Source organism: Triticum urartu, chromosome 2A, assembly GCF_056163025.1.
Source record: "Triticum urartu cultivar PI428250 chromosome 2A, HENAU_Tu73, whole genome shotgun sequence".
NCBI lineage: Eukaryota > Viridiplantae > Streptophyta > Magnoliopsida > Poales > Poaceae > Triticum > Triticum urartu.
Genome location: NC_141874.1, coordinates 738,910,054 through 738,929,660, shown reverse-complemented (window position 1 = coordinate 738,929,660; position 19,607 = coordinate 738,910,054). Strand labels below are relative to the sequence as shown.

The window sequence follows — 19,607 nt, the reverse complement described above, 5'->3', positions numbered from 1 at the left end:
GCAAACATAGTAACCACAGAAATCATTCCCTTGTTGCTGCCACAACCACTTTACAAGAAATAGAGGTTAATCAAACTGATAAGAAAGAATGCCAAATGGTATTGATGAAACTAGCGCTTGAATGACTAGTAGATGCGCTTAAAATGCTACTATAGCTAGTACTTACTTTCGGGTGTCTAAATTGCAGCTCCTTCGGCAGTCCCGGAGCTTTTCTGGTGAATTTTCTCCAAACCCTGCCGGACAAAGAAAACAATTACTTGATATATCAGGAAATGAACAAAGTTGCTGATATGGTGGATAATGATCGATTTAACTTACTTCTCGAGTATTTGAGTCATGTCTGCATAGTCCTTGGGATCTTTTCGTCTTGAGTCTAAGACGGTTACTAGTCCGTGCTCAAGCTTAATATGTAGGAGAATATAGTGGAAACTGCACACGCATGCATAACTCATCAATTACATTACTATAACCTTGACTAATATATAAGGGAAACCGAATACGCACAAGACAGTAACACTCACTTGAAGTTGTAAGGAAAGAGTATTATATCTTTGTTTTGATTTATTATCAACGATTCTAGCATGCCGGCCTCGGTTTCTGCGGCATGAAATTTAACCTGAGTTGCATCTATGAGATTTGTGTTAATGAACCCAATATCACCGACTTGTCTTTTATTCAATTCGATGATTTTCAATCTGCATAATATAGTGAGGATGATTATAAATACATGCAATGAAAGAGCTAAGCTATATAGAGAAACTTAATGACAGAAGTAGTACTACTTACAGACAGTAGCAGGTGACAGTTGCTTTATCGAGGGCCAATTGATTGAAGAACTGATAGAACTCCTCAAATGGAACAGGCAACAGATCAATTCCAACGAGTTCATGCTCCGGTTTAACTCTCGCATACAAAGTACTCCTCCCCCCAGAGTCTCTGCAGATTTTCAAGTACCAATCATGCAATCTTCGCATCATCGTTGATAGAGATCTTTCATCTTTGACGAGAGGCTTCCCGTACTCGTATCTTTGTATCTGCACGTCCATGGGGTCATAATGTACTTCGTCGGGCAGGTAATCTGCAGGATTGCTATAACCGGGCACCATCCTCGGATCATTATCGACGTTGTGGCTAGGCACCTTGAGCGGGGGGCACGATTGCTTCGCTTGTTCGCCGAGCTGGGCAATTTGTTTCCCAGCTCGTCGTTGTTTCAGCCTTTGATCACTGACAGTACTTCCCGACCGCTCCGTTTCGGCAAATTCCTTTCCAATAATGCGGTCATAGTTTCCTTTCGGCGAATCAGACTTCGGTGTTTTTGTCAGGGCAGCCAGAGTGCGCTTCACTTTCACCCGATCTACCTTCTCCTCCGGGGGTGGATGTTTCTTTGCTTTCACCCCTTCAAAGAATTTCTTCACTTCTTCTCGCGCGATCTCGGCGTTCTCCTCCTGGGTCCTCTCGTATGGTAACTTCTCTGGAGTCTTCAGAGAAGGACCGAATCTGTATGTCCTCCCGCCTCTGGTTGTACTACTAGACGCCGACCGAGCAGACGTAGCGGTTGTCTTCTTTACTTGCTTAAGCGGCGGAGGAGAAGGACTACGACGCGCCGGAGCAGCTGGAGCGGCGGCAGGTCTCTTCCGCCCTTGCTGACGAGGCGGAGAAGGAGGAGGAGGGCTGCTCGGGCGCGTCGGCGCAGGCGGAGAAGGAGGCGGAGTGCCGCCGCGCGCCGGAGAAGGAGCCGGCCGAGGGCCCTGATCGTCACTCGCCGGAGGAGGAGGAGGCGGTGGAGGCGGAGTGCCCTGACTCGCCGGAGGAGGAGGAGGAGGCGGTGGCGTCCAGTTCGGAAGGTTGATGAGGTCCTTCCGCCATAGGCATGGAGTCTTCAGAGCAGACCCCAGCCGAGTCTCCCCTTCACCGGTAGGGTGGTCAAGCTGGAGGTCCTCAAATCCCTCCGTTATCTCATCCACCATCACCCTAGCATATCCTTCTGGAATCGGCCGGCAGTGAAAAGTTGCGCCGGGTTCAGTAGGATAAACAGAGCCAACAGCCGCCTTGACCTTCAAATTCATCCATTGCGTCATAAGGTGGCAATTTTGAGACTCCGTGATAGCATCCACGGGATAGCTGGCAGGAGCCGTCAAGGCATGCTCTAGCTGAAGCAGCTCGGTGGAAGCCACGCTGCTTCTGCGCTGAGATGGCGGGGTAGCTTCGGGGGAGGCTTCGGCAGTACGTTTGCTGCGATTTGCTTCTCGTTCCTCTATCGCGTCCACCCTTGCTTGCAGCGCCTACATTTGGGTCTGCTGCACTTTTTTCCTCCTCTCATGGGATTTGTAACCGCCTGCGTCCGGAAACCCAACCTTCCACGGAACGGAGCCTGGCGTGCCTCGTGTCCGTCCAGGGTGCTCAGGATTCCCGAGGGCCATTGTGAGCTCGTCGTTCTCTCTGTCTGGAAAGAACGTCCCTTCCTGCACTGCTTCGATATACTGCTTAAGCTTACTGACTGGTATGTACATTTGATCGTTCGTCCAAATGCACTTCCCTGTTTCAGGGTCCAGGGTTCCGCCAGCCCCGAAGAACCAAGTCCGGCAACGGTCTGGCCAGTTATTTGTCTCTGGTTCGATCCCTTTATGAACCAGATCATTCTCACTCTTGGACCACTTAGGCCGGGCTACGAGGTAGCCACCTGACCCCGTGCGATGGTGAAGCTTCTTCTTCGCAGCATTTTTCTTGTTTGTCGCCGACATCTTCTTACTCTTTTCTGATGTCTTGTGGGCCACAAATGCGGGCCAGTGATCTCTGATCTTCTCATATCTGCCCTTGAATTCTGGTGTCTCATTTTTTTCAACAAACTTATTCAGCTCTTTCTTCCACCTCCTGAATAGTTCTGCCATCCTCTTCAGAGCAAAAGACTTGATTAATTTCTCTTTAACTGGGTTCTCTGGATTATCCTCAGGCGGTAGGGTGAAATTTGACTTCAGCTCAGTCCAAAGATCATTTTTCTGCATATCATTGACATAAGACACCTCAGGGTCTTCTGTAGCTGGCTTAAACCATTGCTGGATGCTTATCGGGATCTTGTCCCTAACCAGAACCCCGCACTGAGCAACAAATGCGCTCTTTGTCCGGAGGGGTTCAATAGGTTGGCCGTCGGGCGCGATTGCTATAATCTCAAACTTTTCATCCGAGCTCAACTTTTTCTTCGGGCCTCATCTCTTTACCGAAGTTGTGCTCGATTCGTAGGGCTAGAAAAAAGAACAAAGACTTAATTAATATGTGTACATACCAAAACAATGAATGCATCAATCAGCTAGTCAGCATAGGCTTAACTAATATATATACCTGGCCGGACTCGGTTCGGTCACCGAAGCCGTCATCACGGTCTCCTTCTTGCACCGGCATTGGGTCACCGGAGCCGTCCTCATGTTCTTCTTCTTGCACCGGCATTAGGTCACCGTAGCCAGCTTGTTCACCCTGTCCTTCCAGACCATCGGTTTCATTGAGAAACAACGAGATGGCATCACTTCCTTCTGCGATTATGTCCCTCAACAACACTTCTTTTGTTGCTTCGTCTAGGGCGGTGTCCATAGTTTCTACAAATATTTACAACATGGCAATTATTATTCAAACATGATAGATGGATATATTAGTGCCAAACATAGAACTAGCTACCTAATCATAGTAAGCTATCGGGAGGGGGTATATATCGACAACGACGACACTACATCTATGTCCCTCGACGACCCTCGTTCCCGATAAAAAAAAGAGGAAGAAGAAGAAAAATAAGAGGAGAAGAAAGAATAGAGGAGAAGATCTCCTCTATTCTTTCTTCTCCTCTTTTTTTCTTCTTCCTCTTCTTTTTTTATCCTCTTCTTCCTCTCATGTTCGATAGGATCGCCGAGGGGTCGGGAGGTTGCGTAGTGTCTCAGGATTCAACAAAACCATGTCTTCATCATTAGGAGAAAGTAACATGTGCATGATGGTATGAAGCTCTTCAAAGTTGTTCTGGAACGGACTCCCAGATAGGATAATCCGCCTTTTGGTACAAAGTTCAGCAAGAGCCTTCCGAATATCGCTATTTGGAAGGCCTTTGCTAAATTGGTACCAAAAGGCGGATTATTCTATCCGGGACTCCATTCCAAAACAACTTTGCAGAACTTCGTACCAACATGCCCTAGTTACTTCCGGCTAATGATGAAGGCATGGATTTCTTCAATACTTTGACACTAGGAAACCTCTCTCGACCCCTCGGCGATCCTCGACCCCTCGAACCCTCGACGACCCTGGAACCCTCGACCCCTAGACGACCCTCTTCTTCCTCTCATGTTCGAGAGGATCGCCGAGGGGTCGGGAGGTTGCCTAGTGTCAAAGGATTCAACAAAACCATGTCTTCATCATTAGGCGAAAGTAACATGTGCATGATGGTACGAAGCTCTTCAAAGTTGTTCTGGAACGGAGTCCCAGATAGGATAATTCGCTTTTTGGTACAAAGTTCAGCAAGAGCCTTCCGAATATCGCTATTTGGAAGGCCTTTGCTGAATTCGTACCAAAAAGCGGATTATTCTATCCGGGACTCCATTCCAGAATAACTTTGCAGAACTTCGTACCAACATACCCTGGTTACTTCCGGCTAATGATGAAGGCATGGATTTCTTCAATACTTTGACACTAGGAAACCTCTCTCTACTTCCGGCTAATAAGAAGAAGAAGAAGAAGAAGAAGAAAAGAAGAAAAAAAAGAGGAGAAGAAGAAAGGAATAGTGGAGAAAAGAGAAAATAGAATATATTCTATTTTCTCTTTTCTCCACTATTCCTTTCTTCTTCTCCTCTTCTTTTTCTTCTTTTTTCTTCTTCTTATTTATTTCTCCTCTTCTTTTCGGTAGAGGAAACCCTAAATAGCTAGCAAGTATCGTGGGTGTGAGATACATGTGGCCTTCGGTGTCGGACACTACATCCACGTCCCACAAGTGACGTGGGGGTCGAAGCCCGCGCCACTTGTGGGATGTGGATGTAGTGTCCGACACCGACGGTACATGTATCTCACACCGACGATACTTTCTATTTAGGGTTTCTCCTCTACCGCTCGGCGACCCTCTCGACGACCCTCGTTCCCGATAAAATAAAGAGGAAGAAGAAGAAGAAGAAAAAAGAAGAGAAGAAAGAATAGAGGAGAAGACTTCCTCTTCTTCCTCTCTTCTTCTTCCCCTTCTTCCTCGCCTCTCTCATGAATGTCCGGCGTTCTCGACCCCCCCCCCCCCCCACGTGTCGAAGAAAAAAAAGAAGAAGAAAAATAGGAGAAGAAGAAAGGAATAGAGGAGAAAAGAGAAAATAGAATATATATTCTATTTTTCTCTTCTTCTCCTCTATTCCTTTCTTCTTCTCCTCTTCTTTTTCTTCTTTTTTCTTCTTCTTATTTATTTCTCCCCGTCTTCCTCTCCCCCCTCGGAGACCCTAGACCCCCTCTCGACCCCCTCTTCTTCTCCCTCTTCTAATTCATTTGTTCATATGAATATACAAACATTTTCATATTTACAATAATTAATATCACCAAAAAAATCTATGAACAGAAAAAAATCCTATATTCTTTCTTCTCCTTCATATTTACTATTATTTTTTGCATATGAACAGAAAAAAATCTATGAAAAAAATCATATGAAAAATATCCTATATTCTTTCATATTTACTATTTTTTGCATATATACATGAAAAAAAAGCATATAACAGAAAAAAGCATATAACAGAAAAAAAGCATATAACAGAAAAAAAAGCATATAACAAAAAAATATGCTAGCTAGGGCGCCGCGGCCGGACCAGAGGACGACGGCGACGGCGACGCGGGCGACGGCCACGGCAACGATGGGGGCGGGCGGGCGACGGCGACGGCGACGATGGGGGCGGGTGGGCGACGGCGACGGCGACGGCGGGGCGGCGCGCGGCGCGGGCGACGGCGACGATGGGCGCGGGCGACGGCGACGATGGGGGCGGGCGGCGTCGGGGCGACACGCGGCGCGGGCGACGTGGGCGACGGCGACGGGGGCGGGCCGGGGCGGCACGCGGCGCGGGCGACGGCGACGATGGGGGCGGGCGGCGTCGGGGCAGGGACGAGGGCGGTGCGGGGCGGCGCAGGGACGAGGGCGACGGCGACGGGGGCGGGCCGGGGCGGCGCGCGGCGCGGGCGACGGCGACGATGGGCGCGGGCGACGGCGACGATGGGGGCGGGCGGCGTCGGGGCAACTGCAGGATGAGAATGAAAAAAATGCTAAGTGCTTCCTTATATAGAACAGGCTTTAGTCCCGGTTCGTGGCAGCAACCGGGACCAAAGGTGGGCATTAGTCCCGGTTGGTGCCACGAACCGAGACCAAAGGTCAATTTTCGGCAGGCCAAAGGGCGGGAAGCGGCGACCTTTGGTCCCGGTTGGTGCCACCAACCGGGACTAAAGGGGGGCATTGGTCACGGTTGGTGCCACCAACCGTGACCAATGCCCCCTTTAGTCCCGGTTGGTGCCACCAACCGGGACCAATGCCCTTGTGCGCCCCGCGCCCAGAAGTTTAGTCCCACATCGCTAGCTGAAGGGCGCCGATACTGGTTTATAAGCGCTGCTCTGCCTCCCCTTTCGAGCTCCTCTCAAATGCAGGCTTTCGGGCCTAAACTGCTACTGCCTGTGGGCCTATTGGGCCTCTGCGGGCCTGAATCCTGGCCCATGTAGGGTTTCTAGTCGTATTCAGGCCGTGGAGGCCCAGTAGGTGGCATTTTTTTTTGGTTTTTTCTTTTCTATTTCTACATTTTTTTGGTTTTTTATTTTTTTTGTTTCTACTTAAAACTAAATAATTACAGTTTTTTTAGTGATTTCTTTTTGCTTTTAGGTCACAAAAATTATAAACTTTCTGTTAGTGCCATTAGTTTTAAATTTTAAATAGTTTAAATTTGAATTTTTAAAAATTTGTGTGAATCACTAGTTTATGAATAACTTTACTATAAAATTAGAATTTTTTTCTATTTATTTTTTATTTCTACTTACAACTAAATACTTACAGTTTTTTAGTGATTTATTTTTGCTTTTAGGTCACAAAAATTATAAACTTTCTGTTAGTGCCATTAGTTTTAAATTTTAAATAGTTTAAATTTGAATTTTTAAAAATTTGTGTGAATCACTAGTTTATGAATAAATTTACTATAAAATTAGAATTTTTTTCTTCTTTGCTATTTATTTTTTATTTATACTTACAATTCAGTTTGCTATTAATTCATTCTTTGAGCTAAATGACTCTGAAATTGGAAAGCATTTCAAAATGAACTCTGAAAAGGTTGAAAGTTGGCATGGTATCATCATTTCACCCACATAGCATGTTCCAAAAAGTAGAGAGGGTTACGACAAAAACTTGATGCACTTCGTGTACAAAATGGACAATCACTTTCGAAGTATCAAAGTTTCGAACCATAAGACATGAAAGCATTTCAAATGAACTCTGAAAAAGTTGAAAGTTGGGATGGTATCATAATTTCACCCACATAGCATTTGCTTATTGCGGGAGAAAGTCTTCACTTTTTCTTTGCTTGTGTCATTTGCTTATTGCGCCGTAACCATGGATAATCTTCATTGTTTATCAGGATGCTTGGGTCAGCCTTGACATTGAAGGGAGGAATTTCATGAAACTTTTCATAATCTTCAGACATGTCTGTCTTGCCGTCCACTCCCAGGATGTCCCTTTTTCCTGAAAGAACTATGTGGTGCTTTGGCTCATCGTATGATGTATTCGCTTCCTTATCTTTTCTTTTTCTCGGTTTGGTAGACATGTCCTTCACATAGATAACCTGTGCCACATCATTGGCTAGGACGAACGGTTCGTCAGTGTACCCAAGATTTTTCAGATCCACTGTTGTCATTCCGTACTGTGGGTCTACCTGTACCCCGCCGCCTAACAGATTGACCCATTTGCACTTAAACAAAGGGACCTTAAAATCAGGTCCGTAGTCAAGTTCCCATATGTCCACTATGTAACCATAATATGTGTCTTTTCCGCTCTCGGTTGCTGCATCAAAGCGGACACCGCTGTTTTGGTTGGTGCTCTTTTGATCTTGGGCGATCGTGTAAAATGTATTCTCATTTATCTCGTATCCTTTGTAAGTCAATACAGTCAAAGATGGTCCCCTGGACAACAAGTACAACTCATCACAAACAGTGTTGTCACCTCTGAGACGTGTTTCCAACCAACTGCTGAAAGTCGTGATGTGTTCACATGTAATCCAGTCGTCGCACTGCTCCGGGTGTTTGGAGCGCAGACTGTTCTTGTGTTCATCGACATACGGGGTCACCAAGGTAGAGTTCTGTAGAATTGTGTAGTGTGCTTGAGACCAAGAATATCCGTCCCTGCATATTATTGAGTCTCTTCCAAGAGTGCCTTTTCCAGTCAGTGTCCCCTCATACCGCGATTTAGGGAGACCTATCTTGTTAAGGCCAGGAATGAAGTCAACACAAAACCCGATAACATCCTCTGTTTGATGGCCCATGGAGATGCTTCCTTCTGGCGTAGCGCGGTTACGGACATATTTCTTTAGGACTCCCATGAACCTCTCAAAGGGGAACATATTGTGTAGAAATACGGGCCCCAGGATGACAATCTCGTCGACTAGATGAACTAGGACGTGCGTCATGATATTGAAGAAGGATGGTGGGAACACCAGCTCGAAACTGACAAGACATTGCGCCACATCACTCCTTAGCCTTGGTACGATTTCTGGATCGATCACCTTCTGAGAGATTGCATTGAGGAATGCACATAGCTTCACAATGGCTAATCAGACGTTTTCCGGTAGAAGCCCCCTCAATGCAACCGGAAGCAGTTGCGTCATAATCACGTGGCAGTCATGAGACTTTAGGTTCTGAAACTTTTTCTCTGGCATATTTATTATTCCCTTTATATTCGACGAGAAGCCAGTCGTGACCTTCATATTGAGCAGGCATTCAAAGAAGATTTCTTTCTCTTCTTTCGTAAGAGCGTAGCTGGCAGGACCTTTATACTGCTTCGGAGGCATGCCGTCTCTTTCGTGCAAACGTTGCAGGTCCTCTCGTGCCTCAGGTGTATCTTTTGTCTTCCCATACACGCCCAAGAAGCCTAGCAGGTTCACGCAAAGGTTCTTCGTCACGTGCATCACGTCGATTGAGGAGCGGACCTCTAGGTCTTTCCAGTAGGGTAGGTCCCAAAATATAGATTTCTTCTTCCACATGGGTGCGTGTCCCTCAGCGTCATTCGGAATAGCTAGTCCACCGGGACCCTTTCCAAAGATTACGTAGTGTAAATCATTGACCATAGCAAGCACGTGATCACCGGTGCGCATGGCGGGCTTCTTCCGGTGATCTGCCTCGCCTTTGAAATGCTTGCCTTTCTTTCGACATTGATGGTTGGTCGGAAGAAATCGACGATGGCCCAGGTACACATTTTTCCTGCATTTGTCCAGGTATATACTTTCAGTGTCATCTAAACAGTGCGTGCATGCGTGGTATCCTTTGTTTGTCTGTCCTGAAAGGTTACTGAGAGCGGGCCAATCGTTGATGGTCACGAACAGCAACGCCTTAAGGTTAAATTCCTCCTGTCTGTGCTCATCCCACGTACGTACACCGTTTCCATTCCACAGCTGTAAAAGTTTTTCAACTAATGGCCTTAGGTACACATCAATTTCGTTGCCGGGTTGCTTAGGGCCTTGGATGAGAACTGGCATCATAATGAACTTCCGCTTCATGCACATCCAAGGAGGAAGGTTATACATACATAGAGTCACTGGCCAGGTGCTGTGATTGCTGCTCTGCTCCCCCAAAGGATTAATGCCATCCACGCTTAAAGCAAACCATACATTCCTTGGGTCCTTTGCAAACTCATCCCAGTACTTTCTCTCGATTTTTCTCCACTGCGACCCGTCAGCGGGTGCTCTCAACTTCCCATCTTTCTTTCGGTTCTCACTGTGCCATCGCATCAACTTGGCATGCTCTTCGTTTCTGAACAGACGTTTCAACCGTGGTATTATAGGAGCATACCACATCACCTTCGCAGGAACCCTCTTCCTGAGGGGCTCGCCGTCAACATCACCAGGGTCATCTCGTCTGATCTTATACCGCAACGCACCGCATACCGGGCATTCGTTCAGATCCTTGTAGGCACCGCGGTAGAGGATGCAGTCATTAGGGCATGCATGTATCTTCTCCACCTCCAATCCTAGAGGGCATACGACCTTCTTTGCTGCGTATGTACTGTCGGGCAATTCGTTATCGTTTGGAAGCTTCTTCTTCAATATTTTCAGTAGCTTCTCAAATCCTTTGTCAGCCACAGCATTCTCTGCCTTCCACTGCAGCAATTCCAGTACGGTATCGAGCTTTGTGTTGCCATCTTCGCAATTGGGGTATAACCCTTTTTTGTGATCCTTTAACATGCGATCGAACTTCAGCTTCTCCTTTTGACTAATGCATTGCGTCCTTGCATCGACAATGACCCGGCGGAGATCATCATCATCGGGCACATCGTCTGGTTCCTCTTTATCTTCAGCAGCTTCACCCGTGGCAGCATCATTGGGCACATCGTCTGGTTCCTCTTGATCTTCACCAGCTCCCCCCGTTGCAGCATCACCGTATTCAGGGGGCACATAGTTGTCATCGTACTCTTCTTCTTCGCCGTCTTCCATCATAACCCCTATTTCTCCGTGCCTCATCCAAACATTATAGTGTGGCATGAAACCCTTGTAAAGCAGGTGGGAGTGAAGGATTTTCCGGTTAGAGTAAGACCTCGTATTCCCACATCCAGTGCATGGACAACACATAAAACCATTCTGCTTGTTTGCCTCAGCCGCATCGAGAAACTCATGCACGCCCTTAATGTACTTGCGGGTGTGTCTGTCACCGTACATCCATTGCCGGTTCATCTGCGTGCATTATATATAATTAAGTGTCCAAATTAATAGAAGTTCATCATCACATTAAAACCAAAGTGCATACATAGTTCTCATCTAACAACATATAGCTCTCCAGAGCATCTAATTAATTAAACCATACATTGAAACTATGTAAAACATTTCAATGCGAAAACAAATGCGATCATAATCGCAACCAAGGTAACAATTGATCCAACGGCATAATGATACCAAGCCTCAGTATGAATGGCATATTTTCTAATCTTTCTAATCTTCAAGCGCATTGCATCCATCTTGATCTTGTGATCATCGACGACATTCGCAACATGCAACTCCAATATCATCTTCTCCTCCTCAATTTTTTTATTTTTTCCTTCAACTAAATTTAACCTCTCGACAATAGGGTCGGTTGGCATTTCCGATTCACATACATCCTAGATAAATAAAATCTATGTCACGTTGGTCGGCATAATTTTCATAAACAATAAATGAACCAATAGTTATGAAGATAATATACATACCAAATCCGAATCATAGACAGGACGAGGGCCGACGGGGGCGGATACCAAAACCATCGCACTATATAAGATGCAATAATAAATGTAAGAAAATGATACAAGTATCTATCTAAACAGACAAGTAAGAATATTTTTCCTTTCAGAAAGAAGATAAGAACAAGAGGCTCACCACGGTGGTGTCGGTGATGAGATCAGCGCGGGTGATCGACGGCGGTGAAGACGGGGACGGGGCGTGACGGACCGCTAAATCTAGACAAATCTCGAGGAAAATGGAGCTTGGAGGTCGAGCTTCGAGAGGAGAAAGTTTAAGTAGTGTGGCTCGGGCATTCCATCGAACACCTCATGTGCATAGGAGGTGAGCTAGAGCACCACAAACCCCTCCCCTCGCCGCCCAGAGAAAACAGAGCACTGGAGTGCTCTGCTCGCGGGCGAGGATATATATAGGCACCTCATTGGTCCCGGTTTGTGGCAAGAACCGGGACTAAAGGGGAGCCTTTGGTCCCGGTTCAAGCCACCAACCGGGACCAATGGTGGTGGGGCAGGAGCGAGGCCCATTGGTCCCGGTTTGTCCCACCAACCGGAACCAAAAGGTTCAGACGAACCGGGACCAATGGCCCACATGGTACGGCCGGCCCCCTGGGCTCACGAACCGGGACCAATGCCCACATTAGTCCCGGTTCTACACTGAACCGGGACTAATGGGCTGAGCCGGCCTGAACCATAGCCCTGTTTTCTACTAGTGAAGGTCTTGTTTGGATAATAAGGACTATCTTTCATTGGGTTTTTTCCGCCAATCCGAGAGAATAAGGCCTAATCCTCGTTCTTGTGCACCGAAAATATGGCATATACTACTTGGTTGGCGTTCGTAGGGACAGTGGAATCCAGCCGTGAAGTTGTTTGGAAATATACTACTTAGTTGTTGATGCACTAACCTGGAGGACCAATATCCCATCTTCAGCCAAGTAAGACTCGCAGCAAGAAAAAAAATTGGTCCATGTATTCAGGGCCAACATGTTCAATCATACCGCTGATTTACATAAGAGGAATACATTAAGTACAACCACAAGCACCGGTATTGTCGAAGTCACAGTGCACATCTGTAATATAGTAACACTTACCAGCTTATGATTGCGTCATACTTAAAAGGTGGTATTTTACGGTAGTCGCACAGCAGAAAATTTATGCGGTCCTGAAAATTAATAACAATAGACAGTAGAATTGTTAGCTAAAACTTCACCCTGCCAAAGCATATAAGCTGGGGCAAAATAATACTAATTAACCATGCACGTCTATATTTGTTTTGTAGTTACGAAATTATAATTAATATACGGCAATCCAAACTACTCGACTCTGAAATATGCTGCAGTAAAGTTCCACTGGTCAACGATGGCGAAGTGGTAGTTGTTTCACTCCCCGGGGTATTGTCCCTGGTCTGGTAGTGTCGTGTGGAGGATCGGTGTTGTCAGCAACGGTGGGCGTGCGGGATAATACCGTTTCATTTCGAGTGGGCTGTGATGGAACGAGTCGGTCTGCTTCACAGGGTTATATACACACACTTCCTCAATGAACACATATGGTGGAATAATACTGAAAAACTATTAAACTGGACAGGTACTGTGTAAAGGAGGAGTAACATAGAACTAACCTCTAAGCCAGCTTCTCTGACTTTTCTCTCAGCGTATTTATGCTGCTCCGCCGACAAAGTGACTCCAGTGTATTTGCAGCCAGTTTGCTTAACTGCTTCCATTGCTAAACTTCCCCAGCCGCTACCGATATCAAGAACATGATGCCCCCTCTTGACTTTAGCCTTTGGTTAAATGTGTATTTTGCAAGAATGAAGTACCATCAGATCATGTTCACAACATTGTCCAACTAGTAATCAATCTAATAATGCAATCTCTGGAGAAATGTAAGTATTGCCTTGTTGATTAGAAGGCTAAGTTTATGTTGCTGGGCTGCTTCTAAGCTTTCATTATCCTAGCAATTTAATCTTAGTCCATGAATTAATAAAAGTACTCTGCAAAATTTACAAGCTGTAGAACAAAACATAGGATTTACAAACCTTGAAAACTGCACAAGAGTATGTCATCGATTTATCCAGAAAAAGCGAGAAAAAATCGTTACTCTGCGCACATATATAAGAAAGAGAACTATTAGTACTATTTAGTATTTCGGCGTATCACAAGTAAATAATGATAACAAATCTTTTTGATGAGGTTTGGAACACAAAAATCTCAATCTCAATAATATCTGCCATAAATCTGGTATTACGAATTGATCTAAGCAGCTAGTTATCTTAATCATGATGGGATGTAATAACAAAAGAAGACATGAGTGCAGACAAGATCATAGTGCTGAGAGATGTTTCGACGAGTTTGTGTCGCAGTGTTCTTCATCGAGGTGTGGCGCAAAAAGTGTTTAGCATATGCCAATTGAGCTAGTACATACACGGGTGACAACCAAAACCTGTAAAGCAAAAACATTTATGTACATGATTAATCATGTAAGTGCATCTAGTGCCACCCCTAGTTGGTTTTGGAGTATTAACGACAAACCTAGTTGAGGGACTAATGTGTTTGTGAGAATTGCAGAAAAACACAGGTAGAAGTCCCTCATTGATTTGGTTTTACTACTAGAGATGACCCCTAAAAATGTATGAAAACATTGAAGACAAAGGTGGTATATGAAGATATTCACATTGAAGACTATGACAAAAGAAGACACGTTATGAAGCCTATGGAGCTTGAAGACTTAGATCTTTCGTAGTTCTTTTTCTTTTGTGTTGAGTCATAGGAACCACCGTACTGTTAAGTGGGGTCCAGGAGAACCAGTCAGAATGACTGAAGTGATGCCTAAATCAAAAACCTATGTCTTCGAGCGAAGACAATGAGAGCGAATCTTGTCCAGAGCCGGACAAGTCAGCTTTGCTTGTAGCCCAAGCAAAGTTGCCATGAGAGTTTGAAATCTGACCGTTGAGACACGTGTCAGTTCCTTAGTGACCCAGGGTCATTTCGGACAAATCAGGTCGGGTTGCCAAGTGGCTATAAATAGCCCACCCCCACAACCATAAACGGTTGGCTGCTCAGATTTCAGTGCACGGCTTTTGTTGTTTGAGAGCAACCCACCTCGAAGCCTTTGAGAGAAAATTCCTAGTGAGGAGAAAACCCCTAACCACCCAGAGCCAGAGCAAATTGGGCATCACTTGAGTCTTCTTGTCTGTGTGATCTGAAGACTTATTACACTTGAGGACTGTGAATCCTCCAGACGGTTAGGCGTCGCGTTCAGAGCATCCAGGAGACATTGTGGATTGCCAGTGAACGAAGTTTGTGAAGGTTTGGGAGTCTACCTTGAAGACTTACCAGAGTGATTAGGCGAGGACTAAGTGACCTTAGCTCAAGGAGAATACGGTGAGCACTTGGTGTCCTGGACTGTGTGTTCAGGACTGGGTGTCCGGGACTGTGTGTCCTAAGATTTAAATACCTAGCCGCTCCAACCAGACGTACAGTTGTTACAGCAACTGGAACTGGTCCAACATATCATTGTCTTCAACGAGTCACTGGTTTCATCTTCACTTCCTTTTCTTACTGTTACACATTGTGAAGCCATTGCATGCTTGCTTTATCTTTTGTCTTCACAACGTGAATGTATGAACTGTTTGGCTTCATAAGTTCTTCCTACCTGATCCTTATTACACTGCAGTTGTTTGTCATTGTGCTTTCACTCTATTGAATACATGACCATGGCTGGCCTAGTGTAATCTAACTTCCGCTGCATAGTAAAAGGCATAATCTTCGCTGTTTGTCTTTATAACTCTCACGTTTTGAAGACTTTCATAAAAATCGCCTATTCACCCCCCCTCTAGTCGATATAACGCACTTTCAATTGGTATCAGAGCAAGGTGCTCCCTTGTTCTGTGTGATTCGGTTTAACCACCTGGAGTTTTAGCTATGTCGACTGCAGGGATAATCAAAGTCTCCGCTGCGTGCCCCGTCTTCGATGGAACTGAATATCCCTACTGGAAGAATAAGATGCGCATGCATCTTGAAGCCATTGACGTCGACCTATGGTATGTCATCGAGAACGGCGTTCCCAAGGCTGGAGAAGGTGTCACTGCTGCTGATGTCAAGAAGTTCACTCAACTGGACTCTACTGCCAAAAATATCATCTGTGGCCATCTGACAAAAGGACAGTATGGCCGTGTGAGTGCCTTGAAGACATCCAAGCTGGTCTGGGACTGGCCCTCCAAGGTCAATGAAGGCGTCTCAACCCAGAGAGATCAAAGAATCAGTGTTCTTTGCAACCTCTTCAACCGCTTCAAGAGAAATGACAATGAGAATGTCCAGCACACATTTGATCGGCTCACTGACATCACAAATGAGCTTCAAGCCCTCGGCGCCACTGAGATCACCAAACATGAAATCGTCAAGACGCTGCTGAGATCACTTGATAGTTCGTTTGACATCCTAGCCCTGATGATTCAAGAACGTCCTGATTTCAAGACACTCGATCCATCTGACATACTTGAGAGGCTCAACACACATGAGTTTCAGCTTTCTGAGAAAAGAGATATCTACGGTCCAAACTATGGGCGAACTCGTGCCTTGAAGGCAAAAACTGTTTCCTCATCTGAAGAAGAATCTGACAGCAGTTCTGATGATCCTGAAGACATTGGAAGGGAACTTGCAATGCTAGTGAAGAAGTTCCAAAATTTCACCAATAAGAAAGGCTTTAGAAAATCTTCACGATCAAGCTCAAGGAATGATGAAGTTTCTGCTCATGACTACAAGAAGAAAACATGTCACAAGTGCAAGAAAACTGGACACTTCATCTCTGAGTGTCCACAGTGGGACAATGAGAACAGAAGGAAGAAGAAGAGCAAGGAATATGATTCTGACGACAAGAAGAAGAAGAAATACTCAAAGTCTTCTTCCAAGTCTTCCTCAAAGTCTTCATCACACAAGAAGAGCTCATCTGGCAAAGCACGTGCGTTTGTTGGCAAGGAAATGGATTCAGAGGATGAGTCCGCTTCTGAGGAGGCGGAGGTGGAGTCTGAGGAGGAGTCTGATTCTGGTATTGCGAGTCTGGCTACAGCATACGTCGCCAAGTCCATCTTCAACACTAAAGACAATGACTTCATCACCGACATCGATGCAAATGACAAGAATGACTCCTCTCCTACCTACTGCTTCATGGCACGCGGTGCCAAGGTAAACACACGCACTACTCGCTATCAAACATCTAGTGACGATGACTCTGACCGTGATTCAAAATCCAGCTACAAAACACTTGCTAAAATTACAACTGAACAACAGAAAGCTATGGAACATATTCAAAAACTGTTAGACAGAAGCGATGATCTGTTGGGTGCTGAAATGACTCGATCTGAATCCTTAATTGAAGACATAAAAAATCTTCACGTTAAGTATCAGGAACTTGAGGATCGTCTTGATACTCTCTCAACAACTCATGAAAAGTTTTCCTATGATTATCTTCAAAGGAAGCAAGAACTTGAGAAATTGAGAGCGGCTCATGAAGATCTTCAAAAGGAAAACTAGTCACTTCGCGCCGAACAGATCAGTCCCGCTCAGGAAGGATTTGAACCACCATGTCTTAAATGCATTGAGCGTGATAATGCTACTTCTGTTGCTGAATGTTCCACTGCTACTGCTGTTGCAATATCTTCAACTGTTGATGTGGTAACTAACCCCTCTGCTGAGGATACCACTGCTATTGCTGATGAGAATGCTAGGTTGAAGACATTGCTTGAAACAGGGATGTACAAAAGTCTTAAAGGACATCAGACATTATGTGATGTCCTCAAGAAACAGATTCTGAACCGAAACCCTAGGAAAGAGGGTGTTGGGTTCGTAAGGAAAATAAATGTAGATGGCTCTTACTGGAAACCCGAGCAGTACCCCAAAACCACATGTGCTGCAAAGGAAACTTCAGCAGATCCATCCAATTTATCTGGCTTCACATGTGCTAACCCCATTATTATTGATGAATCCTTTGACGCAAACTATAAACTGTTTAAGAATCAGAATGGTGAAGTGTTTGCCAGGTACATTGGTACTAACTGCAGGAATGGACCGCCTATGAAGAAGATCTGGGTTCCGAAAAAGTGTCTGGAAAATCTTCCTGTGAATGTCTTCATGACACCTCACTTGAAGAAGACAAACCTCAGACCAAAGGCTTCATACGGTCCAAAGGCTTCATACAATCAGAGGATTCACCTGAGTCACACTAACGCAAATGTTTTGCAGGGAAACCATACTCAGGCATATGAATATGAGAGCGGTTCATCGAACCGTCATGTTCATATGACCAAAAATTATTCTGCTTATTCCTATGAGTATTATTGTCCACCTGCAAGACTGTTTGCTAAGGCTTCAAAGCCAAAATTCTCAGATGCTGCACTTAGACTTATTGCTTCTAAGCCACCCTTGAAGATGTGGGTGGTTAAGAAAGCTTAACTCTCTTTTGCAGGGAAAGGTCTTTAGCAGAAAAACAAAATCTTCTGATGCTATTGCTGAGGACCTTAAAAATCTTGTAGGGCGCAAGATAAAATGCCCGAACGGCATCATTATGTACTTCGTTCCTGAATCGCATGCTACTCTCCCTATTAGTCCTAATCTGGATCTAAGTTTTCATAACCCACTGGTTTGTCAAATGTTTTTGCTTCACAATTCTCTTCGTGAAGCCTATCCCCCTAACTGCACTGTAGGGTACGACACCAGCGTCTTCAAAGTCTTCAGAATGGATTATTGACAGTGGGTGTACAAATCACATGACTGGCAAAAGAAGCCTTCTTATGGACTCAACCTTACGTCCATCCGACAAGAGCCACATCACATTTGCTGACACTGGTAAAAGTAAGGTATTGGGTCTAGGTAGAGTTGCAATCTCAAAGGATCAACACATGGATAAAGTCATGCTTGTTGAATCCCCTGGCTTCAACTTAATGTCTGTCTCAATGCTTTGCGATTTGAATATGATCGTAATGTTTGGAAAATATCGTTGCCTGGTACTAATGGAATCTGACAAGTCTCTAGTGTTTGAAGGGTATTGGAAAGGTGATTTGTACGTGGTAGATTTCTTAGCAGGGCCACAACTGGCAGTATGTCTTCTTGCAAAAACTTCAGAATGCTGGCTTTGGCATCGGAGGCTTGGGCATGCTGGCATGAGGAACCTCCACACCCTTGCGAAGAAGAAGCATGTCATAGGCATCGAGGGCGTCAAGTTCAAGAAAGATCACTTATGCGGTGCCTGTGAAGCAGGGAAGATGACAAGGGCAAAACATCCTTCGAAGACAATCATGACTACTACTCAACCCTTCGAACTGCTCCACATGGATCTTTTCGGTCCCACTCACTACTCAACCTTTGCTACTACTTCTTGCCTCTATGGCTTCGTCATTGTTGATGATTACTCTAGATATACTTGGGTGCACATAATCCTTTACAAGACTGAAGTGCAGGATGTCTTCAGACGCTTCGCCAATCGAGTAATAAACAATTTTGGCGCCAAGATAAAGCACATCAGAAATGACAATGGCACTGAATTTAAGAACACTGGGCTTGATACATATCTTGATACCTTGGGCATCACACATGAATTCTCAGCTCCATACACGCCACAGCAGAATGACGTCGTCGAAGCAAGAACAGAACACTCATTGAGATGGCCAGAACAATGCTAGATGAATATAAGACTCCAAGAAAATTCTGGACAGAAGCCATTGACACTGCATGCCATACAATCAATCGTGTTTATCTTCACAAGCTTCTGAACAAGACATCTTATGAACTCCTAACTGGCAAGAAGCCAAATGTCAGTTACTTCAGAGTATTTGGCGCAAGGTGCTGGATCAAGGACCCACACCACACCTCAAAGTTTGCACCAAAAGCACATGAGGGCTTTATGCTAGGATATGGAAAGAATTCACACTCCTACAGAGTCTTCAATCTCTTCCATTACAAAGTGGTTGAAACAGTGGATGTGCGGTTTGATGAGACAAATGGTTCACAAAGAGAGCAACTGCCAAATGTGCTAGATGAAGTTCCAGCTAGTGAATCAATTAAGCTTATGGGAACTGGAGAGATTATACCTTCTGAAGCTCATCCTGAAGAAGAACTTATCATCTCAGCACCTGATCAACATGAAGACAATGCTCAGCCTGAAGACATTCCTCCCAACAACA

The 19,607-nt window shown here is 45.1% G+C and overlaps 1 pseudogene across 1 annotated transcript in view; it reads right to left on the bottom strand.

The window, feature by feature from the left end:
• LOC125527601 (uncharacterized) overlaps positions 1-19,607 on the bottom strand; it is a 38,524-nt pseudogene that overhangs the window by 2,569 nt on the left and 16,348 nt on the right. Inside the window, exons 15-20 of the transcript XR_015617663.1 lie at positions 13,750-13,873; positions 13,470-13,532; positions 13,328-13,384; positions 13,053-13,214; positions 12,526-12,596; positions 12,340-12,434 (exon numbers count right to left, since the gene is read on the bottom strand). The product of XR_015617663.1 is annotated as an uncharacterized LOC125527601 (transcript). The remainder of the gene's footprint in view (positions 1-12,339; positions 12,435-12,525; positions 12,597-13,052; positions 13,215-13,327; positions 13,385-13,469; positions 13,533-13,749; positions 13,874-19,607) is intronic.